This window comes from Miscanthus floridulus, chromosome 9, assembly GCF_019320115.1.
Source record: "Miscanthus floridulus cultivar M001 chromosome 9, ASM1932011v1, whole genome shotgun sequence".
NCBI classification, from domain to species: domain Eukaryota; kingdom Viridiplantae; phylum Streptophyta; class Magnoliopsida; order Poales; family Poaceae; genus Miscanthus; species Miscanthus floridulus.
This window is the reverse complement of record NC_089588.1, coordinates 73573681-73592823: the sequence shown is the minus strand read 5'-3', so window position 1 is coordinate 73592823 and position 19143 is coordinate 73573681. Positions and strand designations below refer to the sequence as shown.

At 49.3% G+C, this 19143-nt stretch overlaps 2 pseudogenes; both read left to right on the top strand.

Moving 5' to 3' along the window:
• The first annotated feature begins 1863 nt into the window (after window positions 1-1863).
• LOC136482150 (uncharacterized) lies at window positions 1864-5890 on the top strand (annotated as a pseudogene).
• Window positions 5891-7158: 1268 nt separating this feature from the next.
• On the top strand, window positions 7159-18202 carry LOC136480085 (carotenoid cleavage dioxygenase 8 homolog A, chloroplastic-like; annotated as a pseudogene).
• Window positions 18203-19143: the final 941 nt, after the last annotated feature.

Below are 19143 nucleotides of genomic sequence, written 5' to 3'. Positions count from 1 at the left end.
ATGTGGTCACGTGACCCTCCACATGTGGCCCCACGTGTTTGTTCCCACCACTTGTGCTGTCTCAGGTGGCTGATGGTTAGGTTTATGCAGCCATGTGTCGACACATGAATGGGAGCACACTGGTCGATAGGCCCATCCATCAATCGCCTGTTTCTATTCTCCCTCAACATCTCGGCTAGGAGGTGCTCGTGTGGGCTCGGTGCACAGAAGTGCACACTAAGGTGGTGCCTTGCGTGGGCTCGGCAGCCCCGAGCACAGGGTGCGTTATGGCTCCCCGACAGCAGCCATTCGGCACACGACGGCATTGCTCCGTCCCTAGCATTTTCCTCCATCCCTCCCTGGCATCTCCCTCGGCATGGCACACGGCGAGACAGAACCGGTGTGGGCTCACCAGCCTCCCTCCTTCCCGCCTCCCTGGATCCTCCCTCGTTGAATAAGGGCCCTGCTTGGCAAGACGGGCCCTATGTAGGGTCGCCAGCCCCAGGCACAAGCCTATTGTTGCTCCCCGTCGGTGGCTCCGGGCGTGGCCTGCCACACCCCTCGGCGCATGGTGGCCCCACTACTTGAAGTGGCAGGCGGGGCTTGGTAAAGGAGGCCGTACGGTGTCGATCTAGGCAGTGGGGCAGGCAATGACACGACGTCATGGGGTTGAGCGAGGGCACGGTTGGGCAGGGATGGATGTGACTGGCACATTTTAAAAAAATAATTGGATTTTAACACCGGTTTGAAACCAAGGATAAGGTTTGTGTTACAGAACTCAATGCAATATTGTGATTCAAGTAGTGAGTACCATAAAAACCCTTATAGTTTCAAACTCACTGAGTGCCACAAAAACATGATGTGAGTCGTCATTTGAGAGGATAGCTAGCATTGGCATAAACGGATCGAATATATTCGGATATCTATGGATATGAATACGGATAGCTACAACCACAACTACATAAAACGTTTTCAGAGATGGCCACAAAGAATTTTCAATAACGAGTGGAGCCACAGCCTCTAATAGAGGGTCACTGCTAATCAATCTTTAGTGAGGCGGTCAAGACGCCCGCATGTGCAAATTAATGAAAAAACAAAGAAAGGTGCAAGCTCGTTGCGGAGCCTGCGTTGCCCATTGCCTATAGTGGGGGGCCACCACTACTCGCCGTGGAGCCCACTGATGCTCTGTTTGTGTCGTGGAAGTCCCCCTCGCTAGTGCTACCTTGGGCTCGGCACCATCTAGATCTGGCGCTGCAAAATCTGAGGAAGAGAGAGGGAGAGAGTGAGTGAGGATCCACCATTGAGATTATGGAGATTGTATGGAGGAGGGCGAGAGATCCTCACCTGTGCCTGCCTTATGAAGATGGGGTCGTGCCCCCAACCATGCTCTCAGCCACGCCTCTAAGACATGCACACTCGGCCACACTCTACGTTCGGTCTGCCACCACCACACCTTCATAAGAGAGATAGAGAGGGTGAGGGGAGACTGACTTAGGGCAAAAGAAATAGGATTGTGAGGTTGCAATCCTAAGTGCTTGGTCATAATGCGTACTATTGCTGCATTATTAGACGAAAAGGCTATTGATGAGAGTCAAACATAGGTGTATGTTAAGTCCCCAGGAAAGAGGTTGCCGACTGACGGAACCCCCCCCCCCCCCCCCCCCCCCCGACCGATTTCACGAGATCGCTCGAGGCTCGGGGGCTATACCCATCAGGTACGCTTGCGCGCACCGTCTAGACAGAGTTAGGTAGGGCCCAAGGATGTCTGTGGCCACTAGTCGGGGCTCACTAGGGCCCCGAGCTGCCAAGCGACGGTGTCTAGAGCCTGACTCCATCCCATCACTGACCCGAGCGAGTGCTCGCACTACAAGGAATGTGGCTTTACATGACAGATTACTTTGGTCATAGACACTCGAAAACGCGTCATGGTTAACCTACCTTGACGATCGAAAAAACCGTCATGTATCTCGTGTCATACATTTGCTGGAACAAATTGGGCCGTCATAGATTGACATTTGTGTTCGTCATGGATTAGTTGTCCATTCACTAGACCCAATCCATATCCAAGCCCAGATCCAAACTATAGTGACGAAAAAGAACATCACAGATTAGTGCGAAATCATCACTGCATTAGCATGCAACACATCTCATAATACACCAATCTTACAAACAAACATTGCTTCTTTCATTTATTGACATGTTCACTATTGTCACATATAGTTTGAGGACAAACAATTTATAGCCAAGCTAACAAGTGCGTATGAACTAAAATTTCATCTCTAGGGAGTCTAAAATAAGCAAACATTATCCATAATTCTAGAAGTACTTCAATTGGCTTGTTGTCTATATGATGTGCTACCAAGCACCTCCAGAAGCTACCTGAAAATCAATTGAACATAAAATAAGTAGTTTTGAGCAAAGATTCTAAAAACAAATGCCATTTATTTATTAGGAAGCTTTATAAGAAAGTTTTATTGGCCCAGGTGCAATCATACAAACAGTTTCCTATGAGAGAAGCACGTGGATCATGAAAGCAAGAACACATTAAAGTAGAAGACAGAAACAATCACAGTAGATTGTTCTAGGATTGCACTAGTCAAACTCTGTACTGACTAATAAAATTGATTGTTGTAGGAGTTAAATGCACCAGCGGCCCTCGAACTTGTAGGCGTGTGTCACATAGGTTCATGAACTTGAAAAATGCATTTCTGGGTTACTAAACTTGTTAAGTGGTGCACCGCAGGCTCATACCAGCCACGTGCACATTTTTTACTGACGTGGCAGCCGGCGTGCATGTGGCTTCCTCCGGCGGCTGCTTGCTGTTTGCTGTTTGCTGTTGCTCCTGCTTGCTGCTTGCTGCTCGCTGCTCGCCGCATGCTCCTGCTGCTTGCTCCGGCGCATGCTCCTGCTTGCTGCTCGCCGCATGCTTGCTGCACCTGCACGCACGTGCACGCAACTCGCCGCACAGCGCCGGCGATGACTCCCTAGAGGGTATGCTCGGCGAGTACTGCGGCGGCAAGGGCGGTGGTGGCAAGCCCGCGCGCGGCGGGGCCAGGAACACGTCCCGCCTCGTGGCGTCGCTGACGTGCCTCCAGTTCGCCTTCGCCATCTATGCCACCTTCCTGCTCTACTACATGAGCCCCGCCGTGGACCTCCGCGTGAACGTGAAGCCGGACCTGGCGTGGGCCACCCGCATCGCGCAGCACTGGAAGCAGATCATCACCACGCAGCCCGGCGGCGGCGCGCTATCCCCGGAGGAGGTGTGCCAGCACGAGAGCATCGACTTCGAGCAGAAGAAGTCGACGGACGTGGTCATGATCCGCCTCAAGCGCAAGCTCTACGACGAGGTGCTGGCGTTCCAGCGGCGGAGCTTCGGCACCGAGAAGCTGCCGGAGCTGCTCCGGATGAGGTCCCGGTGGAGCGTGTCGGGCCCCAACGTGCCGCGCGTCACCGTCATCCTCAACCACTTCAAGCGCCGCACGCTGTGCGCGCAGCTGGAGCAGCTGCGGCGGCAGACGCTGCCGTTCCACCGCGCCTGGGTGCTGTCCTTCGACAGCCCCAACGAGGCGTCGCTCCGCCGCATCGTCGAGAGCTACAACGACTCGCGCGTCAGCTTCGTCGCCTCCGGCTACGACTTCAAGTACTACGGCCGCTTCCAGATGGCGCTGCAGTCCGAGTCCGACTTCGTCTACGGCAGAAGGACTTCACCTTCCCAAGCTACCGCAAGTTCCGCTCCAAGGAGGCCGGGCTGTACCTGCCGGACCCGGCCTACGACATCACCGTCGACCGCATCGTGCAGGTGGACTTCCTGTCCAGCTCCTGGTTCCTGCCCACCGACCACGTCAAGACGCTCTTCATCGAGACGCCCTTCACCTTCATGACCGGCGAGGACCTCCACCTGAGCTACCAGCTGCAGAAGTACATGGGCGCGGGCTCCTTCGTGCTCCCCGTCGACCCCAACGACAAGGAGACGTGGGGCGACAGCGAGCACCGCCTCGCCTACGTCTCCGAGACCACCGTCATCTTCAAGGACATCGTGCAGGTGCGGGACGAGCAGTGGTGGCGCGCGCTCACCTCCGGCTACGTCACGCGGTGGGCGGCCATGCACCCGCAGAAGGTGGACGCGCTCTTCTACGCGCACTCCCTCGGCGAGGTCCGGGCGCTGGCACCGCTGCTGGAGCCCGCGTGGCCGAGGAGCTAAGGGTCCGGGACGGCGTGTCCCTTGCCGCCGCAGTACTCGCCGAGCATACCCTCTAGGGAGTCATCGCCGGCGCTGTGCGGCGAGTTGCGTGCACGTGCGTGCAGGGAGGCGGCACAGGGGCACCGAGGCGTACAGGACCTCGACCATTCCTGCACGTACCACGACAAGCTCTTCTTCTGCGACGACGAGCGGCAGTTCCTCCGCCGCGCTCCGTGGCTGGTGATGAGGACGGACGACTACTTCGTGCCGGCGCTGTTCAGCAGTCATAGGTCATTGTCGCAACCTCGTACAATCACGAAAGCACACGAGTCCAGGTAGAGCTCCCGGAGCGTGGTGAGGTTGCCGAGCTCCGGCGGGATGCGGCCCTGCAGGTTGTTGCCGTTGAGGGACAGGTACTCCACCGCGGGCATCGCGCCGTACTCCGCGTGCCGCCCTCTCTCCACCACCGCAGTGACATTGGCACGCTCAACGTGGAGTGGCTCCAGATCGGCCTCGTGAGCCAGGAGCCAGGAAGACGCCGACGTGGGCTGCCGGACTGGGCTGTCGCTGCGCCGGCACTACGAGTCCCACCCGGGCAACGCCGTGCTGTTCGTCGGTGACCTATCAACGGCATCTCCATCGAGGACCACGCCGCCGTTCGAGACTCCCGTGGCTGCTCTCCGGCTGCCGTGGCTGCTCTCCGGCTCGACGACCACGGCAACCTCGCGCCCATGCATGGCCTGCGCTTGGCCACAGCCGGCCTCGGCCTGACCACGGAGCTCGCCGTGAAGGCGTTCGGGCGAGGGACGCCGCGCCGGAACAGCGCGAGCGCCTGCTCGGACGAGGGTGCGCGAGGGAGAGGAAGTAACCAATACTACCGCAAAAATACACGGAAACATCAATCTTTGTCCCATCTTAACTCTGAATCCATTTCGTTTTAGCACAAGCGGTAGTAACAAATGTTGTAGAGCTTAAAGTGCCAAAGTCTAATTCGGCCTAGTTGGAGATATAAGGTTCCAAAGTGGGGTGCACGCAGCTGACTCGTTCGCCTCGGACGCCGGCCGGCCTCGCTCTCGACCGCTAGCTGGCTTGGCCATCGCGTAGCAGTTGGGAGACGCCCGCGTGTTCTTCAATGCCGGCGACACGGCCACCATCCAGAGCTCGAGCTTCGGAGACGGGGTGCGGGTTACCATGGACATGCTCAACCAGGCGTTCCTCGAGGGAATGGAGGAGGCCAACAAGTTCTTGCCCTTTTCCACCACAACCAGCATTTTTGGACTCGACGCCACCTCCAGAGAGCACCTGCCCATCAGGGACGGCAGCATGGTGCCTCGTGTCTTTGCCTTACCCAACACCAACAGTGTAGCGGATGGCAGAGTCAGCGGCAGAGGCTGCAAGGAACCGGCACAACTGGGACGACGACGCCGAGACCGGCAGGAGGAGCAACAAGCTGCTGGCACCAGAGCCGGAGGAGAACGGCGAGCAGGTCGACGACGTGTTCGTCAAAGGTTACGAGCTGTCCATGGAGAAGATGCACGGCCTGGGCATCAGCAGCAACAATGGCAGCACGTCTAGGGAGTCATCGCCGGCGCTGTGCGGCGAGTTGCGTGCACGTGCGTGCAGGTGCAGCAAGCAGGAGCATGCGCCGGAGCAAGCAGCAGGAGCATGCGGCGAGCAGCAAGCAGCAAGCAGGAGCAACAGCAAACAGCAAACAGCAAGCAGCCGCCGGAGGAAGCCACATGCACGCCAGCTGCCACGTCAGAAAAAAAATGTGCACGTGGCTGGTATGGGCCTGCGGTGCACCACTTAACAAGTTTAGTGACCCAGAAATGCATTTTCCAAGTTTATGGACCTATGTGACACACGTCTACAAGTTCGAGGGCCGCTGGTGCATTTAACTCTTGTTGTAGCTACCAGCGTGTGGTAGAAAAACCAACAAGTGACCAACCTGAACAAGACATCTTTGATTACTCTATGGTGTTGACAATGCTGTGGCAAACTATTTTTTTCTGCATTCAACATAAAAACTAAGCATCTAGAACCGACGTCTCGGGCAACAAGCAACCCTTTAAACGGGTGCGAGGCGCTGTCCACCACTCCCTCGACAGGGTCACACAATCAGCGTTTCGCAACAGGACAAACAACTTCACCAACTCTAAGGACAGCGGGCTCTAGGGCCCACTCGTCAGCCGCTCAGCCGAGGAAGCCTCGAGAAGGCTTACCCCGAGGAGGCCAGACCACAGCAGACAGCCCCTGATGGTCAAGTGTCAGGCAGCAGCGACGTTGGGCGGCACCAGCAGCTCCTACAACTCCCCTACACGACGAAGCCGAGGTCCATCCACGCTGCGGCAGTACTCTCTTGCACTCGGCGCACGTAGGCCATAGACTGAAGCTACAAACCGACTTGTACCTGACCTTCCTTAGAATATAAGGGGGAGGTCGGCTCCTATAGAGGAGAGCCGAGACATTGGAGGTCGATTAGACAGCAGAAGCATCGGCTAGACAGAGCAACTGAGAGAAACACAAGTGAGTTCCTCCCCCAGCAACTTGGCAAGAGAGAGGACCGGTCCCTTTCTTGCTCGGAAGAACCTCACCACCGCAGGACCATAGGATAGCACCGAGCGATCCCTTGTCAAACTCTCATTCTCCTCCATTGTAACCCCTGATTTGGGTGCTCCTGATGAGCACGAATAATACTTCACTGCTGGACATAGGGCCTCGATAGCCCGAACTAGGATAAACCGATGTGTCTCTTATGTTTTTGAGTACGTGAGCCACCGGAGACCCACACTTCTGACTTCTGACTAACAACCACGATGCTTGCCGCGATTACGAACCCGCGATAGCTATGAACAGCATCAACTATCAATTAATTGCAATATAATAATATTGTTGCCTAAGTAGCACCATGACCATATATCCAGTACTATAAAATAAATGTAATAGATTTGCCGGGTAGCCTCGAGCTTCGTCGTCTATCCCTCACACACAACACAAGAATGGCTACCTATCCCTCCACGCTACGTGCTGCTCCTAAATCATTCTTCTTGTCCAACTCTCTCTCCAATCAGACCTTCCTCAATATCAGCTTGGGAAAGGAAAGTCGTAGGCATGTCAGCTGTGTGAAGGTCGCTGGAGAATGCTGGACGAAGCATCCTGCATGGAGCAATGTCCGGAAAGAACGGTGGGAGGGTGATATGGCTGTGGAAGGACACCTCCCTACTTGGCTGGTACGACCTACTTTTCAGCAGAACATCTTATAACATCACATGTCTTGTAACTGAGCTTCTACAGAATGGCACGTACCTAAGGAACGGGCCAGGTCTTTGGGACGTCGGCGAGCACTCGTCCCACCACATATTCGACGGGTACGCCACACTTGTGCGCATCTCCTTCCGGCGAGGATGCGCCACCCGCACTCATCGTCAGGTCGAGTCGGACGCGTACAAAGCTGCCATGGTGCACGGCCGGCCTCTCCACCGGGAGTTCTCCCAACTGTGTCCCTCTGCTCGATCGCGTGCGTAACGTCGTCGGCCTCGGAAGTGGCACTTTGCTCACCGACAACGTCAACATTTCCGTGCTACCTCTAGGGGATGGCCGGGTGCTGTGCCTCACCGAGGCCACCATCCGTGCTGATAGACCCGGAGACTCTCGACACAATCGGCAAGTTTCGGTACGCGGATAGGCTATGGGGCTTGCTACTACAGTCCGCGCACCCGGTTGTGACAGGACCGAGTTCTTGACGCTGCTCCCGGACATCTTCCGGCGTGGCCATCGTGTCGTCAGGATGGCAGCCGGGAGCAACGAGAGGAAAGTGATTGGGAGAGTGCACTGCCGTGGAGGGCACGCACCGGGATGGGTGCATTCGTTCGCCGTCACGGAGAACTACATCGTCGTACCGGAGATGCCCCTCCGATACTCCCTCGCCGGCGTTCTCAAGTCTCAGCTGACACCTTGGTATCTCTTCGACTGGCTACCGGAGTCTGGGAGCTACATGCACGTCATATGCAGGTTCACCGGAACGACTGTAAGCACTATTAACATCACCATTACGTATTTACTGATGTTGATCTTTCGTGGATGATGTTCTTGATGTTTACAAGTACCTCGTAGGTGGCGAGCGTGGAGGTTCGTCCGTTCATGGCATTACACTTCATTAACGCATAAGAACAAGGAGATGCGATCATTGCTGACTGCTGCGAGTACTATGCTGATCCTTCTGTCATTAAGGCACTTGCACTGCATAGACTAAGATCTCCCGGAATGAACAAGGATGCATTCCCTGATGCTAGGTATGCATGTGCAGCCTGAGCTACAATAATTTATTATTTGACAAGTAATTTTTATATCCGGCATGCATGTGCAGGGTTGCCCGATTCAGGATACCACAGGATGGAAATGGAACCCCCATGGGCGAGCTGGAGACTGTGCTGGACCCTGAGGTGCGTGGCTGGGGAGGGCAGATGCCTTCCATCAATCCGGCTTACCAGGGTAAGGAATACCGTTATTGAGATGCCGGTGTGCTAGCACCTTGGTGATGAGCGATTGACAACACGGTGTGCGTGTGACGTATCTCTCGGCAGGTTGTGGTTGTAGGTGACAGGTGGAGACAAGGTACATGCGGCGACGAGTGAAGAACGAGGATAGGATGCCGTGCCGAAGAACCGTGGGGGCGGAGAAGGGCGGATCGAGGCTTGCGTTCGAGGGACAGGCGATCGTGTGGTGTACGTCTACTGTACCTGGCTACACGGTGGGAGGACATCGAGGGAGGTTTCTAGATTACGCCACAAAATCCGGGGTTCGCTGGTTGAGCTACAAAGCCATGCATCGTACCGGGACGCTCGTGCGGCGTGCGTTGGCCGAAGATGGAAATTCTGGCGATCGCGATACGATTTTGGATGGTCGTGCGGCGACATCGCGAGGATCACATCGCGGAGATGGAGGGATCGCGGACATCGCGGAATTTGCCATGGAGGACGTAATTAGAATTTACGCCCCTACGTTGGATTTATTTAGCGTAGGGGGTTATGTGAAAATAGGTCGTGCCACCCTTTGGAGATATAAATATGTGGCACCTAGGGTTGAGAAGAGGGACGTCCTGGACTCCCGGTGAGTACTATTCACGTGTGAACAGTACCCGTGAACAGTACTCGTGCCCCGGGGTTCCACGGTTCAGTTTTCCTCTCTCCGGTCTAGCCTAGGGTTTGAATTCTAGTGAGAGGTTTTTGTTGATCTCTCCGATTAAGAGAGGGATGATGTTCGGGCGGAGGCTAGATGCACTTTTGTAAGTTCAATTACTCAATTTAATCTTTCATCTATAATGATTGATCTTGTGCATCTCGATTTGTTCTTTACAATTCTCGTTAGCATCTGACATAGTCTGCTTGTTTTATTTTTATCTCAAGACCCGTAAGTCAGATTGACGTGATTCCAGTTAGGTTAGTTTCGTAATTTCATCTAGTTTAATCTGACAAATTTTTAGGTCGATCGGAGTTACGGATTTTCATCCACATCAGGTTTACTAGGTACATAGAGTTCTGTCCAGTTTTAAAAAACGTGATTTAGTCAGGTTTTGTGTTTAGGGGAAGGGTTATAAATTTTTGGCTTCCGCGACCATTCACCCCCCCTCTGGTCACCCATTTCGATCCTTTAATTGGTACCAGAGCCGGTTTAGGTTTTCTATACCTTAATTGGTGCTGAAAGCTATGGCGACCAATGAAAAGTTTGATGTTCGCGCTCCGTTTTTTGATGGGACTGATTATGATTACTGGAAGGCACGTATGACCAACTATCTCAAAGGCAAGTCGCTGAAGCTATGGAAAATCACACAAAATGCCACATATGTGATTCCAGCTGAGGAACCGACTGACGCCGTTGAGATCGGGCTTCTTGAAACAAATCATCGCGCTGTTGCTATTTTACAGGCTTCTATTTGTAAAACTGAATATGATCGGGTTTCTAGTGAAGATCTCGCTTATCAGATCTGGGAGAAACTTAGAAAATATCATGAAGGCTCAAACACTGTGAAAAACCGAAAATTTGAGATTCACCGAAAAGAGTTTGATGCTTTTTGCCAATTGCCTAGTGAGTCTATTGATGACATGTTTGCACGTTTTCAAGTGATTGTTAATAAGATGAAGGCCATGAATAGCAATATGCCTGATGATGATCATGCTAGGGCTCTCATATTATTACATTCACTTAATGATGAATGGGATATGAAAGTTGAGGCGATCGTTGAATCTGTAGGTTATGAGACTCTCACCACTGATGAGCTTTATAGTAAGCTCAAATCAAAAGAGATCGAAATTGTTTCTAAGCGTAAATTGAAAAATCCCACAACTGCTTCTTCTTCTGACGTTCCAATGGCTTTGGTTTCTGGAAATAAGACTAACACTAATGCTAATCCAAATGTTTCCAGTTTTGCTTTGTCTTCTTTGTGTCATGTTGCAGATGAGGAGTTGGAGGTGCTAGATGATGATCAGCTTGTACTGCTCTCCAACAAGTTTAAGCGTGTGTATGACAACAGGCGTAATAGAAGACGTTCAGATGGCTGCTTCAACTGTGGTGAGCGAGGACACTTTGCTGCTAATTGCCCAAACAAGCAGAGATCTTTTGAGCAGGGCAATAACTCCTTCAGGCGCCAGGAGAAGTTCAGGGAGAGGAAGAAGAAGAAGGATAAGCAATGGAAGAAAGGCGGACAAAAATACTCTGACAAGCAAGTCGCTAAGGCTGCAAATGTTTTGTTATCTTCTCTTGGACAGTATGTTTCAGGTGGCTCGTCAGACTCCAGCGATTCAGATTCTGAGGATGAGACACCCAAGAAGAAGACAGACGGACTTTGCTTCATCACTGACGCCGGCATCAATGGTGGGATATGTACTATGGCCTTGGAGGATGATGCATCAACCGACAGCAACGATGAAACTTCTGATGATGAGGTAGATACTTCTGCAGAACAAAGAATAGCTAATTTAACTAAAATTGTTCATAAGCAAAATAAAGTGTTGGCTAAACTTAAAACTGATTATGATAAAACTTGTGCTAAACTAGGTACTCTCAAAAATGCTGCATCTAATCCTGCTGAACCTGATGAATGTGAAGAATGCTCAATTCATATGATTTCGCTTTCTAAATTGCAAACCAAGTATTCTTCCATTGTTGATGATCGAGATAAACTTTATGCTGAACTAAATGAACTTCGTTCTCGGTCGAATTTGCTTGGTACTTGTGTTTCTTGCCCGCTTCTGAAAGTTGACTTGGATAATGCTTTATGTCGGGTAAAAAATTTTGAAGAACACACTTGTCCTGATTTGCCGGATTGTTTGATTTGTCCAACTTTACGATCTGAATTAAATGTTGCTAAATCACATATTGTTGAGTTGGAAAAACACACTTGTCCGGTTCTTCCTTCATGCCTAACTTGTCCTAATTTTGTTGTTAAAAATAATGATTTAAGGGCCAAACTTGCTGATTTGGAAGAAGAAAATAAGCATTTGAGAACTATTCTTGGTTGGTGTTCTATTCGTGAGCCTCAAATTGGTATGGCTATTGCTCAAATTAAACGGGGTGAGCGTTTTGGTCCCGGTTATGACTTGAAACATGTCTTTGGTGAAAAAAGTGGACCGCCTGTTGATGAGAAGAATCCACCTTTGGCTAAATATACTGGACCACCTCCTAGGAAGGGTTCAGGTGTCACCTCTGATGGGTTGCTGGTTGAGACATCTAGATCTGCTCCTAAAAAGCAGGTTTGGGTGCCTAAGCCAAAACACTTCAAGGGTGTACAAAATACTAAGCCAAATGGTTCTTCTTGTGATCATTTTGCTAAGCCTGTTTTTGTTGCTTCTAGTTCTAATGCTGAGGCTTCTTTCGCTCCTGCACGCAAGCTTTATCATTGTGATTTTTGCAGTCATGATGGTCATCTTTATGAGTTCTGTTATCGGAGGATGCGTGCTGAACGACGTGAGCAGTACCCCACACGTGGTACTCATGATCGTCGTGTTTTTAGATGTGAGCAGTACCCTGTACGTGGTACTCATGATCGTCCTATTTTGAGACGTGAGCCATTTGTTCGCTCTTCTGGTTTTCGCTCACGTACTCGTGCTCTTGCACAACATCGGGGTGACAGACCACGTTTTCCCCCTCGTGGTTCTCATCGTTTTTTTGAGAGCTTTGATTTTGCTAACGCTTCTTTTGAGCAAGTGGCTCAGCACTGGTTTTCATTACATTATCCTAACCCCAGTGTTGAGTCATTAGCTCACCCTCGCTCTCGTTGTTGATTGCAGGTTGGAGGCGAGGAGGACATATGGATAATGGACTCCGGTTGTTTGCGCCACATGACCAGAGATGATAAATGGTTCTCCAGCCTCACCCCCACGAGCGTAAAGGAAAACATCACTTTTGGGGATAAAAGTCAAGGTAAGGTAATGGCGCATGGCTGCATCAAGGTAACAGATAAATACACGTTAAAGGACGTCGCATTGGTAAAGAATTTGCATTATAATTTGCTGTCTGTTTCGCAACTTCTTGAGGATGATTTTGAGGTTCGTTTTAAGAAAGGAAATTCGTGTGTTCTTGATTCTGCTGGTAACCTTGTTTGCAAGATTTCTCCTTTTAGACGGATTTTTAAAGCTGATTTTTCTAAATCTTTTGGTGAAACTCGCTGTTTAGTTGCTCATGGTTCCCCCCTGATTTGGAAGTGGCATTGTCGGTTGGGCCACTTGAGCTTTGATTTGCTTTGTCGTTTGAGTTCATTGGATTTAATTGATGGTTTACCGAAACTCAAGTTTGAAAAGGATTTGATTTGTGCTCCCTGCAAACATGGAAAAATGGTTGCTGCTTCTCATGCACCTGTGACTCAGGTGATGACGAGACAACTGGGTGAACTGTTACATATGGACACTGTTGGTCCAGCCCGTGTTCGGTCTGCTGGTGGGAAGTGGTATGTGCTCGTCGTTGTGGACGATTTTTCTCGATATTCATGGGTGTTCTTTTTGGAATCTAAGGATGAGGCTTTCTCACATGTTCATGATCTTGTTCTGAAGCTGAAAAATGAGTTGTCAAATAATGCCGTTAGAGCAATTCGCAGTGACAACGGTACGGAATTCAAGAATTCTCGCATGAAAGCTTTTTGTTCAGAACAAGGTTTAGATCATTAGTTTTCCTCACCTTACGTTCCTCCCCAGAACGGTGTTGTTGAGCGTAAAAATCGTACGCTTGTTGAGATGGCTAGGACAATGCTTGATGAACATAAAACTCCTAGACGTTTTTGGGCTGAGGCTATCAACACCGCTTGCTATGTTGCTAATCGCATTTTTCTGAGAGCTTTTCTGGGAAAAACATCTTATGAGTTGAGATTTGGTCGACCTCCCAAAGTTTTCCACTTTCGAGTTTTTGGCTGCAAGTGTTTTATATTGAAAAAGGGAAATTTGGATAAATTTGAATCGCGTTCTTCCGATGGGTTATTTTTGGGGTATGCCTTGCAAGGACGAGCGTACCGTGTGCTTAATCTTAATACTAACCGCATCGATGAGACATGTGAGGTCACCTTCGACGAGACAATGCCTTGTTTTTCTTCTGCTTTTGAGTGTGCAGGTGATGACGAGATCGGGCAGGATATTTTTGAGGATGAGAAAGAGGAAGATGGATGTGACGACGACGATGACGATGATGCCCAGCCTGCGATGCAGGGGGAGCCTGGCGCCTAGCCTGAGCAGGCGCCCTCCACCACTTTGGAGGATGGACCATCGCCGACACGTACATCTACAGCAAAGCCTGCAGCTTCACCGACTGTTGATCATGTACCGGCTGCAGTTGAGGGGGAGGTGATTTCAGAACGTACAGCACCACGACACATTCAGAGTCGTCATCCTGCCAAGAACATAATAGGTAATTTGGATGAACGCACGACAAGGAACACAGGTATGAAAAATAAAAATTATTGTGTCTTTGCGCATACTGCCTTTGTTGCCTCTTTTGAACCCCGAGATGTTGGACATGCTTTATCTGATTCTAACTGGGTCAATGCCATGCATGAGGAGTTAGAAAATTTTGCACGGAATCAGGTTTGGGTTTTGGTTGATCCTCCTGCTTCTTGTAAACCAATTGGAACTAAATGGGTCTTTAAGAACAAACAAGGGGAAGATGGTCATGTTGTTAGAAATAAAGCTAGGCTGGTTGCTCAGGGCTTTTCTCAAAAAGAGGGTATTGATTATAGTGAAACTTTTGCTCCTGTTGCTCGTTTAGAAGCCATTCGTATTTTGCTTGCATTTGCTGCTTCACGTGGATATAAGCTTTATCAAATGGATGTGAAAAGTGCTTTTCTGAATGGTTTTATAGATGAAGAAGTTTATGTTAAACAACCGCCTGGTTTTGAACATCCCAATTTTCCTGATCGTGTTTTTAAGTTGCAAAAGGCTTTATATGGTTTGAAGCAAGCACCTCGTGCTTGGTATGCTAGATTGAAAACTTTTCTGCTTAAAAACGGGTTCAAAATGGGTTCAGTTGATAAAACTCTTTTTCTCCTCAGGCAAGGAAATGACACTTTAATAGTTCAGATTTATGTGGATGATATCATTTTCGGTGGTTCCTCTCATGCTCTTGTGAAAAAGTTTGCAGATGTGATGAGTAAAGAATTTGAGATGTCTATGATGGGCGAGCTGAATTTCTTTCTTGGCTTACAAATAAAACAAACTTCGGAAGGTACATTTGTGCATCAGGGAAAGTACACGAAGGATGTCCTGAAGAAGTTTGCGATGGATGATGCGAAGCCAATTTCTACGCCCATGCCGACTAGCGCTGCTTTGGATGCTGATGAGGACGGAGAGCCCGTGGATCAGAAGGAATATCGAAGCATGATTGGGTCGTTGCTGTACTTGACTGCTACGAGGCCAGATATACACTTTGCTGTGTGTATGTGTGCTCGTTTTCAGGCGTCCCCCAGGACTTCTCACCGTCAGGGGGTGAAGCGCATAATGAGGTATCTTCGATTTACTCCTGCATTTGGCCTTTGGTACTCTGCTGCTTCAACTCTCAGTTTGTGTGGTTATTCAGATGCTGATTTTGCTGGGTGTCGTTTGGATAGAAAGTCTACATCGGGTACTTGCCAATTTTTGGGTTCTTCGCTTGTTTCTTGGTCCTCTTGAAAACAATCTAATGTTGCTCAATCTACTACAGAGGCTGAGTATGTTGCTGCTGCTAGTTGTTGTTCTCAGCTTTTATGGATGATAGCTACCCTTCGCGATTTTGGTTTGTCGTTTTCTCGCGTTCCTCTCTTGTGTGACAGCACTAGCGCTATAAGTGTTGCAAAGAATCCTATGCATCACTCTAAGACGAAACACATTGAGGTTCGTCATCATTTTCTGAGGGATCATGCTGAGAAGGGTGATATTAAGCTTAAATACATTGATACTAGTCAGCAACTTGCTAATATTCTGACTAAACCACTCGATCAAACCACGTTTGCACGTTTGCGTAGTGAGTTCGGGGTGTGTTACCCATTCTAGTATCATTGTAAGTTGCTTCAGTTACATATGCCTTATACTTGTTTTGGCTAGTTTGCGATCGATGCTTTTGGAGAGGTTTGAATGTTTTGCTTGACCAATTTTTATTTTGAAAATAGCATAGATATATACTTAAAAAATTATGTTGGGCTATGCTTGCTTTTCTGGATCTAGTGACTTGTTGAATACTTGACATATGTCTTGCTCATGGTTCGGTTGTCAGCTTCTTTTAATGGGTTTTCACTGCAAATGTAACTCACAATGCAAGTTTTAACTTGGGAGTGCATAGTATGGTTGCAAATGATCTGCTTGCTTTCCTGAGAATTTAAATATGGGCACAACTCTGATTTTTCCCATGTCCCTGCTGGTTCTCGCTCATAATCAAAATTAAACAAACTGGCTGGGCACAACTCTTGCTTCCCATATCCCTGCTTGTCAAGCTCACAAAAGCCAGAATTAAATATGACAAGTGCATGCATTTGTGGGCGTTGCAGTGAACTTTGACTGAAGCTGTGTATCCATCGTGTTAGCTTGCTATATGTTTTGTCTTCAGCTTGGCACTAATTTTGGAATATGCATGTTTTTGCCTGGCTAATTGGTTTTTCAAAGAGATTTCAGTTCTAAAATTCTATTGGTCATGGCATTGTGTTGCTCCTTCTCTGAGTAGCTCGTGTTGCTGGTTAGCTTTTATAAGTATTTTGTATATGTCTCAGAAGCTTCGACTTGTGCTTTCTCACATGCTTTTCTCTAAATTGGTTCCTTGCATTTTATCTTGATGGAGTGCTTTGTCAACAAGGGAGAGAGTGAGTAGCGCACAAATTCATTTTTGCAGGGGGAGTTTGATTTGATTTCGTTTTTGCTGAGACTTGGCATGCTTGTTTTGAGGGGTTGAGGGGGAGTGTTGTTGAAATTGTTGAGTTTTGCTGCTCCCATGTCTTTGGGGATCAAGATTGTTTCTTTTTCTTTCTTTTTATTTTTTTTTGTTCCAATAAATTTGTGCGGTGTGGTGTTGTCAATGCACTCATCAAGGGGGAGATTGAGATGCCGGTGTGCTAGCACCTTGGTGATGAGCGATTGACAACATGGTGTGCGTGTGACGTATCTCTCGGCAGGTTGTGGTTGTAGGTGACAGGTGGAGACAAGGTACATGCGGCGACGAGTGAAGAACGAGGATAGGATGCCACGCCGAAGAACCGTGGGGGCGGAGAAGGGCGGATCGAGGCTTGCGTTCGAGGGACAGGCGATCGTGTGGTGTACGTCTACTGTACCTAGCTACACGGTGGGAGGACGTCGAGGGAGGTTTCCAGATTACGCCACAAAATCCGGGGTTCGCTGGTTGAGCCACAAAGCCATGCATCGTACCGGGACGCTCGTGCGGCGTGCGTTGACCGAAGATGGAAATTCTGGTGATCGCGATATGATTTCGGATGGTCGTGCGGCGACATCGTGAGGATCACATCGCGGAGATGGAGGGATCACGGACATCGCGGAATTTGCCATGGAGGACGTAATTAGAATTTACGCCCCTACGTTGGATTTATTTAGCGTAGGGGGTTATGTGAAAATAGGTCGTGCCACCCTTTGGAGATATAAATATGTGGCACCTAGGGTTGAGAAGAGGGACGTCCTGGACTCCCGGTGAGTACTATTCACGTGTGAACAGTACCCGTGAACAGTACTCGTGCCCCGAGGTTCCACGGTTCAGTTTTCCTCTCTCCGGTCTAGCCTAGGGTTTGAATTCTAGTGAGAGGTTTTTGTTGATCTCTCCGATTAAGAGAGGGATGATGTTCGGGCGGAGGCTAGATGCACTTTTGTAAGTTCAATTACTCAATTTAATCTTTCATCTATAATGATTGATCTTGTGCATCTCGATTTGTTCTTTACAATTCTCGTTAGCATCTGACATAGTCTGCTTGTTTTATTTTTATCTCAAGACCCGTAAGTCAGATTGACGTGATTTCAGTTAGGTTAGTTTCGTAATTTCATCTAGTTTAATCTGACAAATTTTTAGGTCGATCGGAGTTACGGATTTTCGTCCACATCAGGTTTACTAGGTACATAGAGTTCTGTCCAGTTTTAAAAAACGTGATTTAGTCAGGTTTTGTGTTTAGGGGAAGGGTTATAAATTTTTGGCTTCCGCGACCATTCACCCCCCCTCTGGTCGCCCGTTTCAATCCTTCAGTTATGTGTATGCCTGTGGCGCGCGAAGGCCATGCAATTTCTTGAACTCCCTCACCAAGGTCGACCTTGTGGAGAAAGAGGCCAAGAACTGGCACGAGCTGGGCTCTGTGCCATCAGAGCCCTTCTTTGTGGCGAGGCCAGGGGGGAACTGATGAAGACGACGGTAAGTTTTGTTATTGCTGAAAACCTTTTTTTTTTGAATTAACGATTTGTGTTTCATTCAGACCATAAGAATGTTTAATTTGTAGGGGTTGTGATATCCATCGTAAGCACCATGGAAGGTGATGGGTATGCGCTACTGCTGGACGCCGTGACTTTTGAAGAAATTGCTCGAGTAGGGCTCCCCTACGGCCAACCATAGGCTCCCCTACGGCTTCCACGGCTGCTGGATTCCAGAGAATGTATGAGAACGCCGTATTGCCCCTCAGTTCAATATTGAAGCATGACCTATCAATTACTCCAGTACATCGATATGTATTCGCATACAAATGCAGAAATCCACTTCGTAGCTATGATTTTAATTACTATCCCATCACCATGGTAATGATGTCTGCTACTATTGCAAGCATGTCAACAGAACATGCTTCATCAGCAAAAGACTTCTTCTAGATAATCAATCCCTTAATAATAGAATATAATTTGCTAGCACTACGATGTTTTCACTTTTCTGAGACGTCCAAAAGGAATTTAGAGAGGCGGATCATCACTATTAATCGGTGATTTGCTGAGGCGGCAGAAAAAGCCCATCTCTGGTAACCAAAGCAACAGAGATTGTCCATAATGGTGTCCGTCTCTGAAATCGTGTCTCCACATACCGGCACAATTGGCTGTGTGCCTTATGTTAGGCAGAGGCAACTCGATGTATTGCTTCCGAGGTTTTAATAAAACCTTCCTTTATAAAAAAAAAACATACTGGCGTAATTACAACACTTGGCTCTAAAAATGGATTAAAAACAAAAAAATAGTGCCCACCATCGGCATTGCCATCGGGACCACCTGCTGCCAAGGCCTGCCACCGCGCCCAACACGAACCCCACCGCCGCACCTGCCGCCAGGCCCCACCACCATGCTCGCTAGCGAAGCCTGCATCCATGGACACTGTAGAGGCCTGCCACCGTCCTTGGAGACCCGCGCCTGCAAGCCCTCCATCCTCAAAGATACGCTCCTCCAGGCCCAAACGAGATCTATTGTCATTCCCAACCTGGGAAACTAGGAGAGTGAGGGTGAGCAGAGAGGAGAGGAATGAGAGAACACTACAAGAAACCTATTAATACATGACGGTTCAATTCCGTCACCGATCGC